Consider the following 27,082-nt stretch of genomic DNA (forward strand, 5'->3'; position numbering starts at 1 on the left):
TATGTTGCTTTACCAGTGCCAAGGGAATTCCATTGTCCTTGTCCAATTGTTATTTTATGTTCTCAATTTGAAACTCTTGTTACTACCCTATATGTGTACATACTACTGGTCAGTGCTTCTGATTCTTCACCTAAGACTTCATATAGATGACAATTAGTTCCTACATTGCCCACAGCTAGTGAGTCAGATCCCCACCCCCTCTTATTTTAACAGAAAGAGTAGTTTTTAGAAGTCCCAAGCCTAATTCTAGTGCCTTGCTTTTTTTTTTTTTAACGTCTTTATTGGAGTATAATTGCTTTACAATGGTGTGTTAGTTTCTGCTGCATAACAAAGTGAATCAGCTATACATATACATATATCCCCATATCTCTTCCCTCTTGCGTCTCCCTCCCACCCTCCCTCCCTATCCCACCCCTCTAGGTGGTCACAAAGCACCAAGCTGATCTCCCTGTGCTATGCAGCTGCTTTGCACTAGCTATCTATTGTACGTTTGGTAGTATTTGTAAGTCCATGCCGCTCTCTCACTTCGTCCCAGCTTACCCTTCTGCCTCCCCGTGTCCTCATGTCCATTCTTTACGTCTGCATCTTTATTCCTGTCCTGCCCCTAGGTTCTTCAGAACCTTTTTTTTCTTAGATTCCATATATATGTGTTGGCATACAGTATTTGTTTTTCTCTTTCTGATTTAACTTCACTCTGTATGACAGACTCTAGGTCCATCCACCTCACTACAAATAACCCAATTTTGTTCCTTTTTATGGCTGAGTAATATTCCATTGTATATATGTGCCACATTTTTTTTATCCATTCATATGTTGATGGACACTTAGGTTGCTTCCATGTCCTGGCTGTTGTAAATAGAGCTGCATGTAGTACATGACTCTTCTTGAAATATGGTTTTCTCAGGATATATGCCCAGTAGTGGGATTTCTGGGTCGAATGGTAGTTCTATTTTTCGTTTTTTAAGGAACCTCCATACTGTTCTCCATAGTGGCTCTATCAATTTACATTCCCACCAACAGTGCAAGAGTGTTCCCTTTTCTCCACACCCTCTCCAGCATTTATTGTTTGGAGATTTTTTGATGATGGCCATTCTGACTGGTGAGAGGTGATACTTTATTGTAGCTTTGATTTGCATTTCTCTAATGATTAGTGATGTTGAGCATCCTTTCATGTGTTTTTTGTGCAAATGTCATCATTGTGCAAAACACTAAAAAGTATCATTTTAATATAGAACTTCTCTTCCAAATTTTCTGTAAATAATTTTCAAGAGACACATTATGGAAACTCAATAAACTTGAGTGTGGAAAAACATAACTGAGCTGTTAATGATAAGAAGACTCCATGAGGGAACAATTAGGTTATATTTGCTGTGCTTTTTAAAAAAACTAAACAATTTTTAATAAATTTAACATTGAGTTTTTAATCTATTTGTAGTGACTGTCTATACCAAAGTGAAATTTTAAAAAATTTTAGCTATTTGAGATTTTCTCCTTCCTTTGGGAACACTGGAATATGTAAAATGACTGAAGTCATAATAGCAAAGCCAGGGAATGAAAGAAAGGAAGAAAAAGCTATATACTCCATTAACCCAAAAATTTGTTACGTGGAATTTTCTCCCATCATGGTGAGGGCCAGAGTTTTAGGAGAATTCTGTCTTTATATCAATTACCTTCTCTTGCCAATTGTTATTTTCTTCTTCCCCAACAGTTTGATGTCCTCTGTCCCACAATAAATGCTGAATTAGGTCTATATTAGAGAAAAATGTATAAAAGGAAAGGAAACTGTAATATATAACATTTCAGAAAGAGGAAATTCCTGGGGTGAGCATGGATGGAACATGCTGTCTATTACAATAACAAAATATCAATTTCTGTATACAGCCAGGTGGTTAAAAACACAGAATTTGATTTGGAGACAGAATAAACGGGAATTTACATCTATGTCTGCCATGAACTGGTTGTACATCATTAATTCAATCATTTAAATTCAGTAAGCCTCAACTTCTTCTACTGTAACTGGAAGATGATATTCCTAATTTATCAAAATGATGTAAGGATAACATGAGATGATTATGTACTATTTACTTAGCACTATACATGACACAGAGTGTTTAATACCTGTGGCTGGAAACAATATTTAGGCAAGGGTAAATGTAATTACCAACAGTTTGGGTGTATTGTAAAAAAAATTTCCACTAGTGATTCTCATCTCCCCTTTCCCTGTTCCCCTACACTGTCTACCTCCCACACTGAAAGTCATTTCTTTGTATATAAAAAACAAGTGGTGCATTTTTATGGGTATGTGTATTTTATTTTACTCAAATTCAATTATATGACTTATTTTTCAACATAATTGGTCCGTAATTTTATCCAAGCCCCTTAAATTTAATTAGCCAGTGTAAATGAGCCCATATAACTTTCCTATATTAACACAATAGTTTCACATATAACATTTTATAGCAAAATGTACAGTGTAATAAATCAACATATAGTAAATAACCTAAAGAAATATTTGAAGAGAAATCCATTTGTAACTTAGTCAAAACCACTTGGAAGTTTATATCTACCTATTAATTCAAAGACTAATTGCTGCACATGCTGGAGAGCAATGAGGTCAACTTGAAATCTCTGAAAAAATAGAAGCTTGTATTTTCACTGTTCGGTGTTTTAAACATCTATTCTGTCACCCCAAAGGAAAACCTTTAGACAAAATCATCTATTAAGGTGTCAGGTCTCCACAGTCTCATTTTTAAATAGTTCTCTAAGCAGAGATTGAATTAAAATTTTGGATTTCTAAAAAAATACTAAGAACAAACCTATTCTTTTTGTTAATTTCCCACTTGTCAAGCCTCTCAACCCAGAGCTAAGGGAACCTCTGTAGTGGAAGAAGGGCTTTTTTCATGGTGTTCAAAATTAATGATTTTTAATGGTTTGAGATTAAGTTCTATGAAGGCAGGACTTTTATCTCTTTTGTTCTCTGATGCAGCCCCTGCCACTAGCCAGTATTCAGTAAACATCTGTTGAATTATTTTATTATTTGTATGAATAGTTTTTAATTGTCCTTGCTTTTTTGTGGACCCAGATATACTTCCATCTTTCTATTATTCTGCTATTATTTTTATGCCAAAAAAAGTGATAATGAATTTAAGAAATCTAGTTTCTAGATGTTGGACTATAGTTCTGTATTAGGTACAGCATAGGGGCCCATAAGAAAACTTTTAAATATTTCCACTCTATATTTATTAGAACAGTCAAAATCCATGATAGAGGATCAGACTAAAAGCATCATGGGAAACTCACATTTTTGCCTTCTTAAAAAACTGAGACCCACAGTAGGCTACATCGGTTATAAGTGCATACCATCATGTCAGTTGCCATCTACACCATGAGAAATTGTCTCATTGTCTATACAATTACAGATAGATCTCTGCCTCTCACATTTCTTAAGGTTTTTGCATGTCTTAGGCAATGTAAAATATTTACTTTCTTTTTTAATAAAATATTTTTGCTTATTTCTATAACTGGTACCCTTTTACACTGGATTTTTACACTGGATTTTTATAACTGGTACCCTTTTACACTGGATAAGAAATGTGGCATTTCTTACCTTTAACTACAACAGAAAAACACTAGGATGCATGAATTAAACAGCTAGCTGGCAAAGCATAGTTAATAGCTTCCTTTGATTTTATTTTTTCTTTGATATGGCACAAATGGGTTTTTATATTACAGGCTTATTTACAGTAATCTCCTTTCAGCAGCTTCCCCTGGAGCAACGTGAAAACACAATTAATGCAAAAGTTTACTATAATAGTGACTCACAGCAGATGAAATTCACCATCCCCATATTACAACCTCTTTTAATAGCGTGTTGCTCCCTTGCTTCACAGCATGTATAATCAGGAGCACTTTGTGTTTGTGCAGAGACCTGCTTTAGTAGAGTAGAATGATTTATTCGTATATCATCAAATGTCACCTAATATACTAAGTACATAAATATTAAAACAGACTATTCTCACACATAAGTGTGAGCATTTTAGAATCATACCTTTTTTTGCCATCAGAACAATATTGACAGTCATCTAGTCCCTGTTTCTCATTTCAGGGGCTCACAGTGAGTTAGTCCTGGTTTGAGCTGGAGCCGAGATTTGAGTCATGCTCTGTGGCATCCTTTTGCTACATAGAAGAAGAGAGGATCCCAGATGATGATCCAGAGCACACTTCTACTGAGCCTTTCCTTGAGACCCTATAGTTTATCAGGCTACCTAATAATTAATCTTCAAAATCTACTCAATCTCCCAGTATTTCCAGGAAGTTCTATTTCATGAACATTCTAATAAAGTGAGATTGTGATCCTTTTCATACATTTTCAAAAATGCTGGGTAGATTCTAACCAATGCGTTTGGTTAAATGAATGCAGTAAACATTATGGAGGACTAATAAATGTCAAGTCCTGTGATAAAAGGAAGGATAGAAAAATAAATATAATTACTGTACTGGAGCTACTCAGGGTTTTGTAGTTACTGGTATATAAGAACTCTGAATGCATACCTGTAGAACTTCCTGCATTAAGGGCATCCCTTATTTTCAAGCTGATGGATTCAGACTGAATAACTTATTTTGACACTCTTCCATTCTTAAGATGGAAAAAAAGTTAGAGAAGGTGTTCCATCAGGAAATTTGAAAAGCAAAATAGACTTCATCATGGATTAATGAATTTTATGCTACTAAGGAACATATTGTGAAACCTAACAGAACTGATTTTTATTCAAAAATGTGCTAATGATCTCCTAAAGCCACCTTCTCTGGAAGGCAGCTTATATAACACACCATAAAGTGATACTTTTACATTATATTGCATTTGAATTGCACAGATCACAAACCTCTGGCTCTATTTAAGTGGAATTATGTAAACTAATGGTCTACCCACTTCAGATTTACTGATTAATTTCCAACTTTCCAGTACATGCTGTGAGGAACAGGTGTAATAAACTGTGTGTGTGTATATGGCTGTGCATGCATGTTTTTGATTCCTTTCTTTGTATGACAAAATCACATATGTTCTTTATTGGTAATTTAACCAGTTCAGTCAAAATTCTTAAATATCAAACTAACCTGGGTTGGATTACAAATAGGTTAAAATTAACAATGACATGTTATAAGAAGAAAAATGATTCAATAGTTTTTTTCTAGGTGATCAAATTCATTTCATTTCATGTTCACTATGTGTATAAACTTTATTCAAAAATACTCCTAAATGAATGGAACAATTACAAAAATCAGAACCTGTTATGTGTCAGACACATGCTGGGGACATAACAGTGAACAAGATAGATATGTTTCCTGCTTTTGAGGTGTTCACATGCTGAGGAAGGAGGCTGACTTACAAGAAATACATAAATGGAATAATTACACATTGTTAATGTGATAATAAAAAGGGATTTTAAAGTAAAATGAGAGGTATATTTTATAGGGGGCTAAGGTCTCTTAGAAGGTATTTAAGCTAAGCCCTGAGAGGGAAAATTGATGTACCCACGGCAGGGGCAGGGTAGTAAGAAAGCACATTTCAAGCATGGAAAGAAATGTGAGCAAATATTTGAGGTGGCAAAGGACACAGGAAGTGGAGTGAATGGTAGACAAGGAGAAAGAGCAAGAGAGTCACAAGTGGGCTGAAGAGGCAGGCAATGCAAAGATCAATGGGGCCTTTCTAGCCAAGGGAATGGGTTAGGATTATCTCATGTAAGGGAAGCAATTATAGGATTTGAAACTGAAGTGAGACATGGCCCAATGTACCTCTTTCACAAGATCACTTTACTGTGAAGAAAACGGAGTGGAAGGAAACAGGAACAGAGGCTTGCTGGGAAACTTTTCATAGGCTGAATTGTGTACTTCATAGACTTTCTACTACATGTTAAATAGAATACTTTGAGATTTCTTCTACTGTAATTGTCCCTGAGTCATTTGTTATATCCTTATCTTTTTTTTTTTTTTTTTTTTTTTGTGGCTCACTCTCCCCTGCTTCTCCTCTCAGATACCCAGGTACCAGGATCAATTCTTTTTCTTTTTTTAACACCTTTATTGGAGTATAATTGCTTTACAATGGTGTGTTAGTTTCTGCTTTATAACAAAGTGAAGCAGTTATACATCTACATATGTCCCCATATCCCCTCCCTCTTGCATCTTCCTCCCTCCCACCCTCCCTATCCCACCCCTGTAGGTGGTCACAAAGCACCCAGCTGATCTCCCTGTGCTATGCGACTGCTTCCCACTAGCTATCAGTTTTACATTTGATAGTGTATATGTGTCCATGCCACTCTCTCACTTTGTCCCATCTTACCCTTCCCCCTCCCCATGTCCTCAAGTCCATTATCTAGTAGGTGTGTGTCTTTATTCCCGTCTTACCCCTAGGTTCTTCATGACTCTTTTTTTTTTCTTAGATTCTATATATATGTGTTAGCATACGGTATTTGTTTTTCTCTTTCTGACTTACTTCACTCTGTATGATTTTATCATTGTTCAGTGATTTTTTTTTTCTGGTTCCTGAAATACAGGGAGTTTAGTACAAGCACTGTGTCAGATGACATGTCTTTTAACTTTATTGTCATGGACAGAAACTATTATGTAGCTTAAACATATTAAAATTTAGATTTGCAAAGAAATAGCTAAAAGCAGCCATTTTAAGAGATGTGAAATTATGACTACTGGATTTTACACAGAAAGTTGAAGTATGCCTGAGTTGTAGTACTCTTATGACATTAAAATATATTGGCTCTTTTAGCTTCTTTCTTCAAGCTAAGCAGTTTTTGTTCTAGGCTATTGTTTATGGTCCCATCTGTATTGCTTTGTGACTCACATTCAAGTTGGGATAAAAAAGAGTAAATACACTGCTTTTCATGTAAAGTGACTGCCAAGTAAAGCATGGCCATAAGTTCAAAATAGCTGGAACTGATATTTTCATATTTTGCTTAACTTTGTCTTATAATCTGATGTAAATATACATAGAAGTCTTTAGCAGTGTAGCTTTGCTTTGCTAAAACTCTGAAATGGAGGATTATTGTTTAATAGAAAATTAGAATTACAGCTCAGTCTTCTGTTTCTTTTTTTTAAATTTTAATTTATTTTTCCCCTATGGCAGATTTTTAAAAAAAAAATTATTGGAGTATAGTTGATTTATAATGTTGTGTTAGTTTCAGGTGTATAGCAAAGTAAATCAGTTATATATATATCCACTCTTTTTTAGATTATTTTCCCATATAGGTCATTATAAATTGTTGAGTAGAGTTCCCTGTGCTATACAGTAGGTTCTCATTAGTTATCTATTTTAAACATAGTATCAATAGTGTATATATGTCAATCCCAATCTCCCAATTAACCCCCCCCACACCACTTTCCCCCTTGGTACCCATATGTTTGTTCTCTATGTCTGTGTCTCTATTTCTGCTTTGTAAATAAGATTGCCTATACCATTTTTTTTCAGATTTCACATATATGCATTAATATATGATATTTATTTTTCTCTTTGACTTACCTCACTCTGTATGACAATCTCTAGGTCCATCCATGTCTGTACAAATGACACAATTTCATTCCTTTTTATGGCTGAATAATATTCCATTGTATTCATGTGCCACATCTTCTTTATCCATTCCTCTGTTGATGGACATTTAGGTTGCTTCCATATATATTTTTAAAAAAAATTCTTTTCCTGGCCTCAGTTTGATGTTCTGATCTCCAGACTAGGAAATGCCCCCCTGCCCCCCACCCCAGATATCATATTTTATAGGTAAGGCACTTTCTCACTTAGAATAGTGGGATTCACAGTAGATATAAAGTTCAGTGACTCTTCCTGGTGTTCTCTGTCCAACAGCTGTTATTCCCCTGACCATTTCCAATCCAGAAGACAAAGGAGTAGAAATGGTTTCAGGGTATCATCTGAAGAGAATGGAATTTAATGCTTACCACAGTATACCCATCCTTCTTTTTAAATTGAAGTATAGTTGATTTACAATATTTCAGGTGTACAGCAAAGTAATTCAGTTATACATAGATATATTCTTTTTCAAATTCTTTTCCATTATAGGTTATTATAAGATATTGAATATAGTTCCCTATGCTATAGAGTAGGTCCTTATTGTTTTTCTAATTTATATATAGTAGTGTGTATCTATCAATCCCAAATCCCCAATTTATCCCTCCCTCCCTCCCCCTTTCTCCTTTGGTACACCCATCTTAAGCACTATTTAATTTGGTCTTTCCACTCCTGACTCCTGTCTTGTATAGGAGGTCACTTGTTATGAGGACACTCATATCAAAATTGAGGGCCATGAGAGATTCTCACTGCTTATTTCTTTTTTAATTCTGTCAGATTAATTAGGCCATCAGTACAGTCATCTCCTACAAGAGTTCCAATACTGAGTATCTTGAGATCTTTTTAAATCTATGATGTCTCTATTAAATTAAATGGCAGCTTCTCTTACCCTTACTTACTTATTTTCTTACTCACTTCCAGGCTCTCTTGACACTTAGAATTTGTAGAATACCCAAAACTCTGGCATCCAGAGAATGCTCTATTATCATAGTTTTTACTGCCACTGCCTTCATATTCAAAACATATTTCCTGAGGATTATACTCTTCAAGAGGGAATATGCCATGATTTGTGTGTGTCCTTACCAAGCACATCCCCTTGTTACTTAGAAGTTTTAGATTCAGAATAAAGTTTAAAAGTTAGGTACTCAGAGGGACTGTATAGTGGGAAAAATTATTTGACCTCAAAACCCAGTAGGGTGGTAAAATATTTTGGTTGGTACAAAACTTATATTTCTAGTATAGGAAGTTGGCATACAAGAAAAAATAAAACTTGAGTTATTGATCTTTATCTAAACTTTCAGTTGAGCAAGCTCAATAGTAATGGATTAAGCCATCCAGATTTGATACTTTTCATCTAATTTCATATACTTTCCTTCCAATCTGGTTTTGACTGACTCCAAACCTTCCACAAATCTTCCAGACCAAAATAAAAAAGTATTGCGTTCAAGTCTATATACATTCTATTTCATATCTAATATATATATATATATTATATATTAAGCTAACCTGGCTTATATATATTGTATATTATGTATAATTATGTATATACTTTATGTTTATAATGGCATAAGGATTCTGAACTAGTTAGTAAAAGATTGGAGTTCTTACCAGCACTCAGCTACTCAGTTGTTTGAGCTAGTTTTCATTATTTTAAGTGACGTGGCTTTAGTATTCACCTATGAAACAGGGTTAATTATAGACACATGCTGTAGCCCCATGTACTAACCTGCTTGGCAATATGTAACAATTCTTTGTATTTATACATTGTAAGGTTCTTATATCTTAAATGATGAATACAGAAAAGTAATATCAAGTTCTATTATACAGTGTGACACAGACATTGAACTATTTCCCTCACATAGACAGTGTTCATAATATCTCATATACAGGTTGTTTTGAAGACTCATAAAACCAGAGGGTTTGAGCCCACAGTATTTCAGAAATAAGTAAAGCTGCCTGTGAAAACGGTAGCTATTACAGGCCACTGCTTCACTATTCCATCTGGAACAAAGAGGTAACTAATTGTTAAACTGGCCAATCTCTCAAATGGCCACTCTGAGCTGTCCCTTTGCTCATTCAATGAATGCAACCACATAAAAGTGATTGTGTTAGGAATTGCCGGAAGTGGAAGAATGAGCCCAGAGTCATGGCTAGATGACTAGCTCATGACCCATCAGTTGAACTAAGTCTGCCTGGCTTCGTAATTTAAATTGCAACCTTTGCCTCAAACAAAGCATATGAATTGGAGGAGGGTGTCACCTAGAGGCAGAGATGGTGAAATGTTTTAGAGTCACTTACCACCAACTAATATATATTCCTGCCAGGCAGGAACATCTGCTAAGGCAGAGGCTGAGAGGGGCAGTATGGCACACCCTGCTCCCAGGCAGGCAGCTGGGGTCTCCTGGCATTATAGTCCTTCATGGCAAGAGCTACCTTTGCCATTATAGGGAATGAAACAAACTGAAGGGAAAGTGGAAGGACCACATGTGATTTATTTGTTTCCTCAGGACATATTATCGTGTCTGGTACAAATAGACAATGCAAAACCATTCAATGGGAATGAACTAACCTGATTTCAAATTCTTTCCCTTGCTGTGCAACACTGGGGAAGGCACTATATCAACAGAAACATCAATTTTCACCTTTGCAAAATAAGGATGGAAATAAAACTAACAGAATTTTTATAAGGATAAACTTTGACAATGCTTATAAATATATTTTGTCAATTTTAAAGTGCTGTAACACCTTAAGGAGACTATAATTTATCAACTATGTCCATATTCTCCTCCTACAACATACCAGATATGAACATGACCAGTGACAAAAAATCACATCCATTATTCTATATTTAGTAAATTAATTTGCAATAATCCCACACAAGATATAATAAAGTAATATTTATTTAAAAATTTAGAAACAATTTTAGCCTGCAGTTGATTTTTCTGATTATCACTGAGTTTGCATCCCCCCTAAAGCAAACCTATACAATTTAAAATAATTTGTAGACCCACATGAGAAGGTTCTGAGAGATGGAGAAAAGAAGACAGACTGGCTAGGGACCTTGGAACCTGAAGAATGACACTGTGATGATTTCCAATGATGATTGGAATGTGATGATTTCTTTTTGCCTTATATGTCCTAAATTATAGGCTGGAGAAAATGACAAACTAGAAACACCTAATGGGTTCAGATAAGAGGGGGGAAAAAAAGACTCCCCAAAAGTCTGCTCTCTCTAGCCAGAATACTAAGATAGAGGCAGCCTAGAAAGGCAGAAAACTCTTAGACACTAATTGCTCTGTTGCAGTCAAACACCACAGAAAAAAAAAAAATGTGGTCCCACCCACTCAGGCCAGCAAAGGCCAAATGCCACATGCCACACTCTCCAACAAGATACATCAAACATAACAACATTGGTGAGACATGGATAAAGCAATGCTGAGAGGAAAATTTATCTCATTAAATGCATATACCAGAAAAGAGGAAAATTCTCTAATAATGTAAGCTCCTTCTTCAAGAACATAGAAAATGAAGAGCAAAATAAATCTGAAGTAAGAAAGGGAGGAAATAGTAAAGATAGGATCAGAAATCAATGAAATGGAGAACAAAAAGAAATGCACTGAGAAAAAAATCAATGCAACAAGGTGCTGGTTCTTTGAAAGGATCAGTAAAATTGACATATCTCTAGGCAGACAGACAAAAAAACAGATGGACACAATTTGGAGATATCATTGAAGACTCTACAGACATCAGAAGGATAATAAGGGAATACTACAAACAACTTTGTATGATAACTTAGACAACTTAGACAAGATGGACCAATTTCTCAAAAAACACCAACTATCAAAATTCACCCAATATGCAATAGAGCATTTGCATAGCTCCGTAACTGGTAGACATATGGAACAGGAAGTTAAAACTACCACATGGCCACTTTGGACTCAACAGGCAAACATTCTTTGCTTGAATCAACAGACAAAGAAGGGAATTACCATGGCCCTGTGGTGATTCATCCTACCATGAGAAAAATAGACTGCTATTCTACAGTGGACAGATATAAGAAAGAGTATGTCTGAAATACAGAGGATCTCTTAGGGTGTGTCTTAGTGCCACCATTTCCTGTGATTAAAGTTAGTGGACAACTAAAACAAACTAATCCAGATAGCACTACGGATAGCCCAGACCCTTCAGGAATGAAGGTTTGGATCTCTCCGCCATGGAAAGAACCATGACCACCTGAGGTGTTTGCTTGAGGGCAAAGGGAATATGGAAAATTCATAGAAGGAGGTAGTTATAAATACCAGCTATGACCACATGACCAGTTACAGACGCGAGGGGAATGTAATGGTCATGAGTATTTCTTCCTTATTTTGTTATAAATATGTGTGTGTATGGATAGCAAATATCTTTTTCTTCACTCTCTTGTACATTTATCATATAATTTAAGATGAATTGACTTAATATCATAACATCTAAGTGTTGTTAACTTTACATCGTAGCATTTAAGTTACAGGATCTCAAGAGTTAACATCACCTAAGGACTTTAAATCCTCTTCTGGGGAAAGGGTGTGTACATTTTTGGTTACATACGGGATATTTGTGTCATTTTTGGTGAAAGTATGACTTTATTATCTTTATTTGGAGATCAGTTGGTGTAATGAGATGTGTATGAATGCCATGTTCAGAAGTGATGCACTTCTGATGGTTACCTTGGCTAGGTCATGATTACCAGATATTTGTTCAAATACTGGTCTGGATGTTGCTGTGAAGGTATTTTTAGATGAGATTAACATTTAAATCAGTGGACTTTGAGTAAAGTAGATTACCTTCCGTAATGTGGGTGTGCCTCATCCAATCTGTTAAAGACCTAAAGAGACAAAAGATTGACTACCTTGAAGGAGAGAGAATTCTGTCTGCAGTCTGCCTTTGGGCTGTCAACTCCTTCAGCTTTTCCCTGGCTACCCTTCAGATTTTAAACTTGCCAGCCTTCACAATGGCATGAGTCAATTTCTTAAAATAGATATCTCTCAATATCTATCTATCTATCTATCTATGTATCTATCTCCTCTGGAGAACCTTGACTAATTCAAGAGGGAATTTAGTCAACTTGACAAGGAGCATCTAAAAAAAACACTACAGCTAACACCTTAATTAATGTTCAAAGACTGAATACTTTTCTCCTAAGTTTATGAACAAGACAAGGATGTCTGTTTTCACCATTTTTATTCAACTCTGATGGAAGTGAAAAAAGTCAAGAAAAGAAAGTAAAAGACCTAAATATCAGAAAGGAAGAAATAAAACTCTTCCTACAAACAGATGACATGATTGTGTATATAAAAAATCCTGAGGAATCTACAGAAAAAGAACCCCCTAGAACTAATGAGTTCATCAACATCACAGAATATGAGATACACACATAAATCAATTTTGTTTCTGTATATTAAAAAAAAATGCACGAACACCAAACCAAAATTACATTACTATTTATAATCTCTCGAAATAAAATGAAATACTTAAAACTAATGAAACTTGTACAAGACTTGTACAGTAAAACTGCAAGATATTGATGAAAGAAATGAAAGAAAACCTACATTAATGGAGAGACGAACTCTGTTCATGGTTTGGAAGATTAGAATAGTTATGTCAAAATTGATATATAGGGCTTCCCTGGTGGTGCAGTGGTTGAGAGTCCGCCTGCCGATGCAGGGGGCACGGGTTCGTGCCCCGGTCTGGGGAGGTCCCCCATGCTGCGGAGCGCCTGGGCCCGTGAGCCATGGCCACTGAGCCTGCGCGTCCAGAGCCTGTGCTCCACAGCGGGAGAGGCCACAACAGTGAGAGGCCCGTGTACTGCAAAAAAAAAAAATATATATATATATAGATTAACACAGTTCCTATTAAAAATTGATATACAGGTTCAATGAAATTCCATAAAATTTTAGATAATTTTCTAAAATTTATATAGGAAGGCAATGGAACTGGAGGAGCTAAACAATTTTGAAACAAAATTTTGAGAAGAATAAAGTGGGAGAAAGCTGTTAACCTGACTTCAAGGATAATTATACAGCTACAATAGTCAAGACAGTGTAGTTTTGGCAGAGGGACAGACATAACGATCAATGGAACTGTATAGAGAACTCGGAAATAGCTCTACATGGGTAATTCCCTACTGCTTTTTGACAGAGGGGCAAAAGAAATTAAGTGTAGTGAGGTAGACTTTTCAACAAATTGTGCTGGAGCAATTGAACATCTATACACTCAAAAAGATTAGTCTCAACTTAAGTCTTACACCTTATGAAAAAACTTAAACTTGGGGGCTTCCCTGGTGGCGCAGAGGTTGAGAGTCCGCCTGCTGATGCAGGGGACACGGGTTCGTGCTCCGGTCCGGGAAGATTCCACATGCCGCGGAGCAGCTGGGCCCGTGAGCCGTGGCCGCGGAGCCTGCACGTCCGGAGCCTGTGCTCCGCAACGGGAGAGACCACAACAGGGAGAGGCCCACGTACCGCAAAAAAAAAAAAAAAAAAAAACTTAAACTGGATCATGGAGTAAAATGTAAAAGACAAAGTCATAAAACTTTTAGAACAAAACTGAGGAAAATTCTTCCCACTCTATAGTGAGGCAAAGATTTGTTAGACTTGACATCAAAATGTATGGTCTATTAAAGGAAAATTGGTAATTGGACTTCATCAAAATGAAAATTTTTGCTCTGCAAAAGATCCTGTTAAGAGAATAAAAGAGAAGCTATAGACTGGGAGAGAGTATTTGCAAACTGCATACCTAAAAAAGGGCTAGTATCCAGAGTATAAAAAGAATGTTCAATACACAACAGTAAAAACAAATCTAGTAGAACATGGACAAAAGGCAGGAATAGATATTTTACCAAAGACATGGACAGACATGTGAAAGATTTTCAACAATGTTAGCCATTAAATAAATGCAGATTAAAACCATAATAAGGTATCACTGCACACCTATTAGGGTGGCTAATATAATTAAGTTATAACACCAACTATTGGTGAGGAAATAGAGAAACTGGATAACTCATACATTGCTGGTGGGAATATAAAATTCTACGCCACTCTGGAAAACATTTTCATTGTATCTCACAAAGCTAAGCATGCAACTATAATATTCACAATTGTACTCCTGGAATTTATCCCAGATAAATGAAAATTTATGTTCACATAAAAACATGTTCACAAATCTTCACATCACCTTTATATATAATAGCCCCAAACTGGAAACCATCTAGATGCCCTTTAATGAGCGAATGGTTACACAAGTGATAGTACATTCATACCATGGAATACTACTTGCTCAGCAATGAAAAGGAATGAACTATTGGTGTATGCAACAACCTGGATCCATCTCCAGAGAATGATACTCAGAGAAAAAAAGCCAAACCCCAAAGGCAACACATAGTATGATGCCATTGATAGAACAGTCTTGAAATGACAAAATTGTAAAATGGAAAACAGATTAATGGTGGCCAAGAGTGAAGGAAGGGGTAGGGGTGGGAGGGAAGTGGGTGTGACTATAAAAGGGCAACATGAGAGATCTTAGTGCTGTTGGAAATATTCTGAATCTTGACTGTATTAATGTCAGTATCCTAGTTGTGATGTTGTTCTATAATTTGCCAAGATGTTAGCATCGCTAGTAACTAGGCAAAGGGCACACAAGACCTTTCCGTATTTTTTTAAAACAACATGTAAAGCTACAATTATCTCAAAAAGTTAAATTAAAAATATACCTTAACACATTGAAAAAATCACGTTGGCACAAATCTCTACTGTGATTGTAACATGTTATGTGATATGAAAATGCCTCAACTTCCTATAAACAATATTTTTTCTAAATTGAATCAAGTTTAAATACAATACTTGAGTTCAATTTTTTAAAAAACCCAAGGAAATCCATGTTAGATAAAAACATGCAGGTCCTGATTTAAATTTCCATTTTTTGAATGTATGTGATTTGTGTTTATGGAGATGTGCTTGTATAAGTAACCCTGTCAATAGGATACTCAGAGAGGTATATTGCCTGACAGAAAACATGACGCAGGATTTTCAGAATCTTTCTTCTCCCATGTCTAGGATTTGTACTGTGCTTACAGGCTGTATCTCTTTGGTGAGTGCATCTTGCATAATGTATCTTTGCTTGACATGCATGTCAACATGTCACTGCTGGTGAAGGCTAAAATTATCTTGAAGGCAGTTTAGATGGTGTTAGTATCTGCTGAAAAGAAGCACCTTCTCTTTAGCAGTGACCTTAAAAGAAAAATGTCAGTGTTGAAAGTAGGTTAAATTTGGGTTACAATTTCTGTGGACAGCAATAAATATTTCAGAGGCTAATGGAGATTAAACTCTGGTTTCCAATTGGAAGTGGTAAAAATAATCTCAGGTCTCTATAGAAAGAGACTATAAAGAAGTATTTTTAATATATACACCTGAAACTAATATGACTAACACTTTATGTCAATCATACTTCAGTAAAAAATATAGTGTAAGACATGTATAGTTGTCTAATCAAACTTGTTAGCAATATATGCTATTGTATTTATTAATATGAGATTGATAGAGTAGGAATGTAATTATGTACTTCTATATTTCTCAAGTGACATGCTGTATTCATCTCCTCCTTAATCATTCAGTGTGAGCCTAACTACTTATTATATACCCAGGGTAACTAATGGGTTTCTTGGAGAGAATTCTGCCTTGTGAAGAACTCTAAAAACTTCCTCACCAGGTGCCAACTGCTTCAATCATAACTGAAGAGTTGCATCAGTGCTGAGCAGCCCAGGCACGTGATTATTATCTCCTGATTGAATTCAGCACACTTCTGAGTATTAGCATGAGGGTGGAGGTCAACCCTCATGGCTGGAAACTTTTCACCGAGAATAGGAAGGGAATCTTAAAGACATTAAACTGTAAGGAGTATGAATCTACTAATTAAAGACCAGTTTATAGCCAGATGAAGATTTTGCCAAAGCTTGGCAACAGGAGTGAGTCCTCTGGTTTCAGATCCTTTCCTAGTTAAGTGTTTATTCATTGTCTTGCTAGGCAGTTCAACATTTTGCTGTGCATTAAGGACATCATTTTCTGACTCGTGTAATTTATGGAAGTAGGGTCATAAAATAGGACCTGAATTTTCTTTAATCTGCGAGGGGAGTAGTGTCGTAGCATCACTTATCTATGGATTGATAAGTAACACCTTTAATTAAGAGAGCCATAACACAATGACTTTTCTGTGCTTTAAACTGTCATTTTAATGATCACTTTGGGGGTTTACAGTTTACATCTTGTTTCTGTTACTACCTGGGGTGAGAATTTTACCATAGGTCTCAGCTCATCAGGAAGGAGGAGCTATCTTTTATAGAGTCAGGAGTAAATCATAACAAGGGACCAATGTGGGACTGAACATAGATTATTCATGTAAATCAATTAAATTAAAGCCAGATTTTAGATCAGATGTACAGTGAAGTAACAATGCTTTAAAAATCAGCTCTTAACCGAGCATACCATCTCATAAATGGCTATCTCATTTTTATCACAAGGAGATTTTGGGGGAGGTCCTTCCAGACACGTGGCATTTAATCTAACACTTATGAGAAGCTTATAGAAGCTGCTCAGGTCATTGGACCTGCATTTCAAATAAAAGTCAACACTATCTAATTGGTATCCTACAATGCAGTGCTTGAATGCTATTTTTTCCCCTCCCATTATGTTGTAGTTTCTTAGGACAGGGCCGAAAGTAAGCTCATCACACGAGATGAATTGTGCCAAAGCACAGCAGTAGAGGGCTGCCACTCGCTCAGGCAAAACAGCGCCGTCTGTCTTGCTGTGGTAACTTTTATTAAAGCATTATCTAGGTTTACACTTTAAGACTTGTTTTCTTAACATTTCAGAAGTGCCAAAGCAGCAACCTATGTTTTTATTAGTTATACAAGCGATAATTGGCTTTCGTGAGAACCTGCCGTGCTTCGTCCTTGAGCGCAAAAACAGCACAAAGTTCCCACCATTATTTTGATTATACTGAACTAGCACAAGGACATCTCCTTGCGTTCCCACCACTCTGTTTATACTGAGGACATCTCATGGATCAGTGCCCAAAGCACTCAATGCTTCTTTTGCAGGCCCCCGGTTTGCCGGGGGGGCACTCGAAGCATTCAGAACTGTTCACAACTCTGGCTTATTCGCATGCCCCCGGTTTGCCGGGGGGGGGGGGGGGCTCAAAGCAATCAGGACTGTTTGCAGTTCTGGCTTATTCGCCAGCCCCCAGTTTGCTGGGGGGGGAGGGGGGTGGCTCATGGGTCACGTCTCCTTTCCATGTCCTCAGTTATCCCACTACACCATTAATTGTTCCCCAGATTGAATTGTTTATTTTTTACATTTTCAGAGTTGTCTCTAATTCAGATCTTTTCACCTATATGCCTAGAATGTGTGAAACTAGCTACTCTAGAGTTTACCGAAGGAGAACCTTTAGGATCAATATGTTGGTTAAGAAGTATTTTTGCACCTGGAGATTATAGGAACATGTGATTAAATGACCCCAAATTTATAATCTTTAAAAATGGGGCTTCCATGGTGGCGCAGTGGTTGAGGGTCCGCCTGCCGATGCGGGGGACACGGGTTCGTGCCCCAGCCCTGGAGGATCCCCCATGCAAAAAAAAGAACCCAAGGAGTTCTCAGAATAGTTTTCTTATTATTTTGCCTTTAAAATTTTTTGTGCTTTGTTAGAAATAGAAATCCTGATTTTAAATACTGGCTCTATTATTTCCTATTCTCTGTATGTGGATAAATCACTTAACCTCTATGTCAGTTTGAAAATGATTTGCTCTAATGATTGTGTGATTTAATTTATATGAAGAATATAGAACTGTATCCAGCATTTTGTGAACCTTAATAGTTACTAGTTATTACTTCTTATTGAGCATATATGTACATTTTTCTCAAAATGCATTTTTGTTCTAATTTAAATTATTATATAAAATGCATAATACAAAGATAGAATTCTATACTAGTATATTTTATATACCAGTATTTAAAACATAGATGAATATTTATAAATATATGAACATAGACACACATACACGTATATGTATTTAATGTGTGCACTCAAATTTATTATACTCTCCCACAAAAATTTACTGACAAGTACTACGTATTAAGTTTGATACTAAGTTTCTGGGAATAAAGTAAAACATTTTTTTTAATGCTTAGTGCATAACAGAGAGGGCTTAAATCTACTTTGTCTTATTTCCTCCTTTCCTTTATGCATGCATTTTGGATTCTTCCTCAACTCTGGTGATTCCTGGCTATCATTTCACATTTAAGAGTAAAACATTAAAATCTGTTGGGAAGTTGTGTGTGGATGAGCAGTGCTTGGGGCAGATGGGTTTTAGAGCAATCAAGAGCAAATTTGTTCACTTTCTTGGGAAACCCTAAATGTTAGTATTTTGGAGGTCTTTACTCCTAGACCAGTCGAACTCCCCAGGAGAGAATCCTTCAGTCTCTTGCTTGGAGATTTAATATCTATGATTGCCAGTGGATGGGGAGTTTCCGGTGGAAGTTAGATAATCGCATAATTTTATTGTCCAATTATTTAGTTTATACATTTACGTTTGTTCTTTTTTTAGTCATGCCCTATACCCTTACTCAATTTCATTTTTGTCTATTCTTTGTGTCCCTGAGTCCCAAATCTCTTTAATTTTTCCACATGACAAAAGACCTGCAGAGTGTACACTTATGTGTGTGTGTGTGTTTGTGATATGTTGTGCTCTTTATGATTTCCCATTTCACATTGTCTGTTTTGTTTGTTTCATGGGACCTGGTGATTGTACGTCGAGGATATTGGAGCTCAGATTGACTAGTTTTTGTTTCATTTGGGCATCTGCCTTAGTATTCATTTTTCTAGCTTGGTGTGTTGGCATCACTCATGCACATAGGTTAATAACTTTCTAAATCATTTAAAGCCATGTTAATTGGGTGTTGGGATGATAATTTCACATGTTTAAACTGCTATTCAACATATTCCCAAATTAAAAAGGAAAGCTTTAGTTGCACAAATTTATATTAAGGCATTTCCTACCTGTATAATTTTCAAATCTATGGAAGAGATGAACTTAATTAGTAATAAAAACAATGCAATATAGAGAAAACTAGAATCAAAGATATGGTTCTATAAACTCAATTAGGACATTAAAGTTAACACATTTTTATGTAAGTTCACTAAAGTAGATGAAAATTTCAGATTATGTGTTACATAAGGATTTTGAATTTTGAGCAGTCTTCATAACCATGGAATGAGTTGCTTAATCACTCTATTTAAATTTGCAGTCACCCATCTGCAGCTCATCACGTGCAATCTCTCTCTTTCCATTTTTGTTTCTATAAGGGCATTTTTTCCTAACATAATATAATATGTTCTTATTTATTATGCTTACTGTTTACTACTCAATCCCCTACCCCACCCCCATTGAAATATATAAACACTACAAGGCAGAGATCTTTTTGGTTTACTCATGTGTCAAATGCCTGATATAATGCCTGATATGTAATAGTTACTTAATATTTGTTGAAAAATATAAGTGGATTATTTCTATAAATCTTTTAAAAAAGTACAGTCATCACATACAAATATGAAATATAAACAGAAACAGATTCACAGGTGTAGAAAACTTATGGTTACCAAAGGGGAAATGGGGTGGAGGAGGGATAAATTGGGAGTTTGGGATTAGCAGAAACAAACTACTCTATGTAAGATAGATAAACAACAAGGTCCTATGGTATAGCACAGGGAACTATACTCAGTACCCTCTAATAAACCATAATGGAAAAGAATATGAAAAAGAATATGTATGTATATATGTGCGTGTGTGTGTGTGTATAAAAGCTGAATCGCTTTGCTGTATACAAGAAACTAACACAACATTGTAAATCAACTGAAGATTTGATTTTAGAATTCAGAGAGTTAAAGGGAACAGCATAAGGAGATTTTGGGGGAGTGGTAAAATTATTCTGTATCTTGATTGAGATGATAGTTACATGACTGTGTGTCAAACTCATGGAAGTATATGCAATAAGAGTGAATTTTACTATATGTAAATTTTTAAAAATTAAAAAACGGGTCCATATTTATAAAAAGCAGTCTGTAAATCAATGTGTAAATGCCTCTAATATCCTGTGGAAATATAAAACAAAAGAGTTACATGAATTTTACTCGTAGTCCCACAATGCTAGAGAGAATGTATACATCTAAGATCATGCTTAGGTAAAGCAATTTTCATTACCTGATCCTTTCTCTCTCCCCTTTCTATAAAGGATGTGAGAACATTGGGCATTTTGTAACACTATGTTTTTGGACAACTTACTTTGCTTTATTTTATAAATAATTCTTATTAATTGTATATCTGGCTTCTTTCAACATTGAAAGAAATCCTTGACCTGGGTCTGACTTTGTGCTCCTGCGTTCACAGAAGTGTACAATGCTGAAAGCATGAAAAAGGAGGAATCCTTTCTGTGCTATGTGAAGGTTAATGCTAAAATTGTAGTATTAAACCAGCTTTGCTTTTGATGTATTTTTAAGTTTAAAATAGTTTTAGAGATTGAAGGGAAGCAAGAAGTAGAAATAAAAGGAGAAAGTATAATTAAGACTAGATTTTTGTATATGTATAAAGGACTGGTATGTTGGAAATTAGAAATTTTTTCTTATGATAGGTGTTGACAAAAAATCATTCTCATGTTTATCTAATGAACGTTACTAGAGAGAAGGGTCTTATAATGTCTTCAGCCCTTAAACCAGTAGCTGATATTAAAAAAAAAATCTTTTAGAGAAAGCATTATTTTAAAAGGTGAAACATTTGACACTAATATTTTAATAAAAACAGTTTAGGAAAAGTGCCATTTTACCTTTTAGCAAGACCAGAAAAGCATCCTATGTAATACAGAAAAAAAATCATCTTGATGTGTTTTGTCTGCCACTTAAAGCTCTAAGATATTTTTATTTCAGAAAAAGTTGAAACATCTTGACTAGTGCAAGGGTCAACAACCATGGTCCAGAATACACATCATATTAGCTATGATGTGTGAACTTAGCTATCCCTGAGTTCAAGTACTTACATAACTGACTTCAGTATTTTCAGAGGCTTATTGTGAACTACAGACATTTCAAATCATGATCACAGAAATTTGGTAACAGATTGATATGAGCAGGACATAATGAACAGAACATGGAGCAAAAACGTGTCACAGTTATATAAGGAAGGTATTACTGATTCATGAACAGAAAGTGTTTTCCATAAAGGTGAATTATTTTCCCTGATTCAGCTTCACTTCTGACCCAGAATTTTCACTTTCTTTTTGTTTTTCTCCCCAGCTTTATTGAGGTATAAATGGCAAATAAAATTTGTACATATTTAAGGTGTACAACATGGTGATTTGTTACACACATACACTGTGGAGTGATTACCACAGTCGAGCTAATTGACAGATCAATTACCTCACATAGTTACCATTTTCTTGTGTGTGTGGTGTGAACACTTAAGTGTGAACACTTAAGATTTACTTAAGATTTACTCTATTAGCAAATTCCGAGTATACAATATAGCATTAACTATAGTCACCATGTCGTCCATTAATCCCCAGAGCTCATTCATCTTTTAAATGAAAGTTTGTACCTTTTGACCACCATCTCCCTATTTCCTCGACCCTTCAGTCCCTGGCAACCACCATTTTAAGTTCTGCTTCTTTGAATTTGTGTTTTTTAGACTCCATATGTGCATGAGAGCACATAGTATTTGTCTTTGTCTGGCTTATTTTACTTAGCATAATATCCTGCAGTTTCATCCCTGTTGTCAAAATGACAAGATTTCCTTCTCTTTTATAGTTGAGGAACATTTCATGTGTGTGTGTGTGTGTATATGTATGTATACACACACACAGGTACACACCCCTCACGTTTCCTTTGTTCATTCACCTATCAACTGACACTTGGAGTGTGTGTACATATGCATATGTAGCTTGTCTAAAATTTATGTACATATCTATTAATTTATTGATAGATACTTTGGGGGGTAAATAGATTAATATAGTTTGTATAGAATTTTAAGAAATTTTTTGACTCATGTAACATGCACAGAATTTTAGAGGCCCATAAGGTGTCAGGGTGAGAAGCCCTGGAGTAATGGTTGCCTCTTTTTAGGTCATCTGTCTCTTCCATTTGGTTGCCTTTATGCTTTTTCTTTTTGAGTTCTTTGGTTTTATTCTGTTGGGCTTAATGTGGGTTTTCTTTGATTTACCTTGCTTAGTTGAGAAGTGTGGTCAAAACCAAAAGGCTTACTTTCTATGCTATTACTCATTTTGAACATGGACATTTGCTCTTGGCTTTAGGCAAATTTATGCTTTTAAGCATTGTTTTTGGCTTTCTGTTTTTCAAATAAGTCTGTATATGCCAGTTACTCAGCACACTGAGATATAAAATCAGAAGAGATATTATCACTAGCACTTTACAATGTGAGAAACAAGAATATTTCTAAAGAGAGAAAAACATGTTATTTGTATATGTGTTTATTCATCCAATAATAAATTGAAGTGCATATATTGGACCTATTATATGCCAGGCACTAGTCTAAGAGCTTGGTAAATATAAATTAATTTAAGCTTCAGTACAACCCTGTGAGATATGTACTGCTATCACCCCAACTTTACAGATGGGAATATTGTAGCACAATTAAGTTTCTTGCCTCAATACCTCAATTAGTAAATGACATAGCTGAGTGAACTCAGTCTTATTCTAGTTTCCATGCTTCTGAACAGGATGCTAGACTGTTTTTAATGAGTATCATTTAAAGATTGATAATTTGGTGTGGCTGAAACATGAGGGGATTGGAAGGCAAAACTTATAGTGTCTGAGTTTACATTTCAGTATTTCTCTTGCATATCCTAAAGATAATCACTTTTTATAATAAATTTTCCCTTCTGTTTTCCCCTGACCAACTCACCCCTCAATAAAACAAAAAAGAGAAAATAAAAATAAACAAAGAACAAAATACACAAGCCCAGAGTAACTAAGCTGAGTTATATAGTCAGACCATGCTTGCCTTTTGACCTAGTGAGTCATTACATGATAATTAATATCGGCTAGGTTACCAACCACTATAGGATTATTTCAATTAGTTATAGGTTTATTCATTCATTAATCAAAAATTTAATGTTTATTAGGCATAATAGGAGAAAGTCTTATAGAGGTGGGTATAACTCCGTCCCATTATAAAATTTGTATGTGCATTTTAAATTGGTTGACTTTTAAGTAAATTGATCACAGCTTCATCAAATCTTAAACTTGGCACAGACTTTTGAGTAGAACCCCCTTCTCAGTACAAGATTCCCTTTTATATTTCATTCTGTGACAACTCCAAATTGCTGTTCTTTTTTCTTGTTGTGAATGTTAAGATATTTTAATCAATAGCGCTTATATATTACCATGCATCTGTATTACAGAAGACTTTTGAGTTCTAAATATAAAATAATAAAATGCCTTTTCTAGGTAAAAATAGGGGAGTAATGATGTGCTAGTTTTAAATCCTGGGACTGATTTGAGACTTTAAAATTGAAGGTTTAACAAATGGATCCTAAAATAGCAAGTCCATTAAAGCAGTACTTGGTCACACAAATGAATGGAAAGAAACATGTAATAAAACTTAAGAAAAATATAAGGATGCAATGGGAAATATCCTTCATCATGAGCATTGGAAATGGTATAAGTCTGACATCTCAATATAAAAAATGATTATGCAAAATATAGGCAGTTTGCAACTGGATAAGTTCAATTCAGTGGGGACGAATTAGTAGCTCATTTTGGTATCAGTGTAGGCCCAGTTTTAATAGAGAATTTTATGAACAACAAGTTTGTGATTTTATCTGTTTTATTCATTGTTGCATTCCTAGTGCATAGAGCCATGCCCACCTAGGTGGTATTCAATTAATATTTGTTGAATGAATGAAAACATTATCTAGGCAAAGAAACTCCTAGACCACTGCTACAGACATAACCAAATCTGATGGAGTTTTCCATTATAAAGTTATATTCTGCATTACAAAGAAACTTTATATATAGTTATATATATTAATAACATAATTTTCAAATGTTCTCATATTCAAGTATTTTAGTAGGAGGGCTGACAATAAAATTTGCATGACTTAGTGATTAGCTAAAACAAGCTAGAGGGTGTGCTGTTTTGGAAACTGTAATTATTGCAGAGTATTGTTTTAATGCAACAATTTTCTATGAGGGAAATAACTGTAGCACAATATTAGCCCACCAGTGAAGTTTCAAAATGTAGATCTTTCTTTATGGTTTGGATATTTTTAATGGAAAAAAAGATGCACCAGTAGATGTTATATGAGAGTTTATTATTTAGTCATTGCCATGTAAATCTTAAAATTAAAGTTTCCTTTTTATAACATTTCAGAATTTATCCTCACAGCTGTTATTGCTTAAATCTTTGCATAATGTATGAAAAAAATGAAAGAACATCTTTCCTCCCAATTGTACCTGTACTCAACTTTGAGTTAAATACCAGTGTATACGTCACTAAAGCAGTTTTAATAAGAAAAGTTGCTTGGCATATCTAGGTGTTTCATAAGTTGCATAAAAGAAAAATACACTGAGAGCCTGCCACACTGCAGCCTGCCATTCTGGAATGTTCCCACTGTGTGCTTCTTCATATCTTTTAATTCTTTAGAGAGGGAATGATATCCAAGGAGGTACCAGCTCTCACAATCATTTATTTGTTTATTCGAAATTATTCACTCAACAAATATTTATTGAACACTTACGTGCTCTGTGTTCTACCTCCTTTTACCCAGGCATGTATGCTATAGGAATTTATCCAAAGGAAATAATATTGAATAAAAATAAAGATTTAATCCAAGGAGTCTATATAATAAGGGAAAAAAGAAAGATCCTGAACATTCTATGGATCTAAAAGGGGAATTAACCTTAAAAGGTACATTTTAAGTTAGATGCCATTATGCCTTGAAGATAATGTGAAATAATACTCATCAATATAAAATTTGTCCATGGTGTCTTCTTAAAAATGTATGCTAAAAGACAATTTGTATTGTACAGTCATAATAACATATTTTATGTACTGTTTAAATCTATACCAAAGGATTAACTGTATTTTATCTCTGGTGATGAGAGAATTTATTTTTTTAACCTATTGCATGTCTGCAGAGAACATATAGCCCACTGTAAATTTATATTTAGAATACAAGAGAATTGTAGAAAATATATATTGGAAGCTCAATGTATTTGGAGAGATTAAGAAAGCTATTAAACTCTAGTTAACATTTAATTTACTCTGTATTAGAATTTGAGGGGATCATATATTCCTCATTTTTTCCTCCAAATCTAGGATCTTCCTGCTGTTTATACCATCTGTTGACCATTTCTTCTCTTTATCAAAACTCGGATTTCCAATGAATATTTAGAAGCAACCAAAAATTAGCACTACGTGAACCAAATAGTGTCTAAAGAAATGAACTGAGACTTTTGGCATTCATTTTGATGCTGTTATAACTGCCCCATAATAATTGTCTGTATTGCTTTCCTGGGCAAATAAAAGTCAAGTTACATGTGGGATGAAAAAATAGAAGTATTGAAGCCCCAAATCTAAAGACAGGTTGGGGATTAAAATGCTGGGATAGTACAGGAGAGATGCCTTAAAATTTTTGTCATGATAAAAGCAGATTGGTTGACTGGCTGAAGTCAATTAACGGTATTACCAATGAGAAATAGAAAAAAAAAAAGAGTGGGAGACAAGTGCAGGGGTCAGAGTTACAGAATCATCTTATATTAGAGTTTCTGCAAAAACTCTACCTGTATGACTGTAACTCACTCTTTTTTTTTTTTTTTTTTTTTTTTTTTTTTTTTTTTACGGTACGCGGGCCTCTCACTGTTGTGGCCTCTCCGTTGCGGAGCACAGGCTCCGGATGCGCAGGCTCAGAGGCCATGGCTCACGGGGCCCAGCCGCTCCGCGGCATGAGGGAATCTTCTCGGAGCGGGGCACGAACCCGCGTCCCCTGAATTGGCAGGCGGACTCTCAACCACTGCGCCACCAGGGAAGCCCCTGTAACTCACTCTTTTGAGGAAAACTGCACAGATTCTGAGCGATAAACTCGCTGATTTTAAAATCCCTTTGAGAAACTGGGGAATGGCTTCTTCTTATTGTGAAATTTGTCTTTATTTCCTGTTGAGAATTTACTCTCAGTGTAGTGGAAAGCAAAGGGATATTGAGTGCACTGTCAGTCTGCAGTCCATCCTGTGTTACTGGGGTAGCTGCCTATGTTAACTGCCCCCTAGGAATGGTTGAAAGCAATCTCTTAAGCCCTTTAACCTCAATAGTGCCCTGAGCAGCTCTCTAAAAGTACAAAAAGTACACATGACTCATAAAAGAACCAAGTGTTTTGATTAGAAAATCATAGAGGACATTCTCTATTG

The sequence above is a fragment of the Orcinus orca genome, chromosome 14 (genome assembly GCF_937001465.1).
Source record: "Orcinus orca chromosome 14, mOrcOrc1.1, whole genome shotgun sequence".
NCBI classification, from domain to species: Eukaryota; Metazoa; Chordata; class Mammalia; order Artiodactyla; family Delphinidae; genus Orcinus; species Orcinus orca.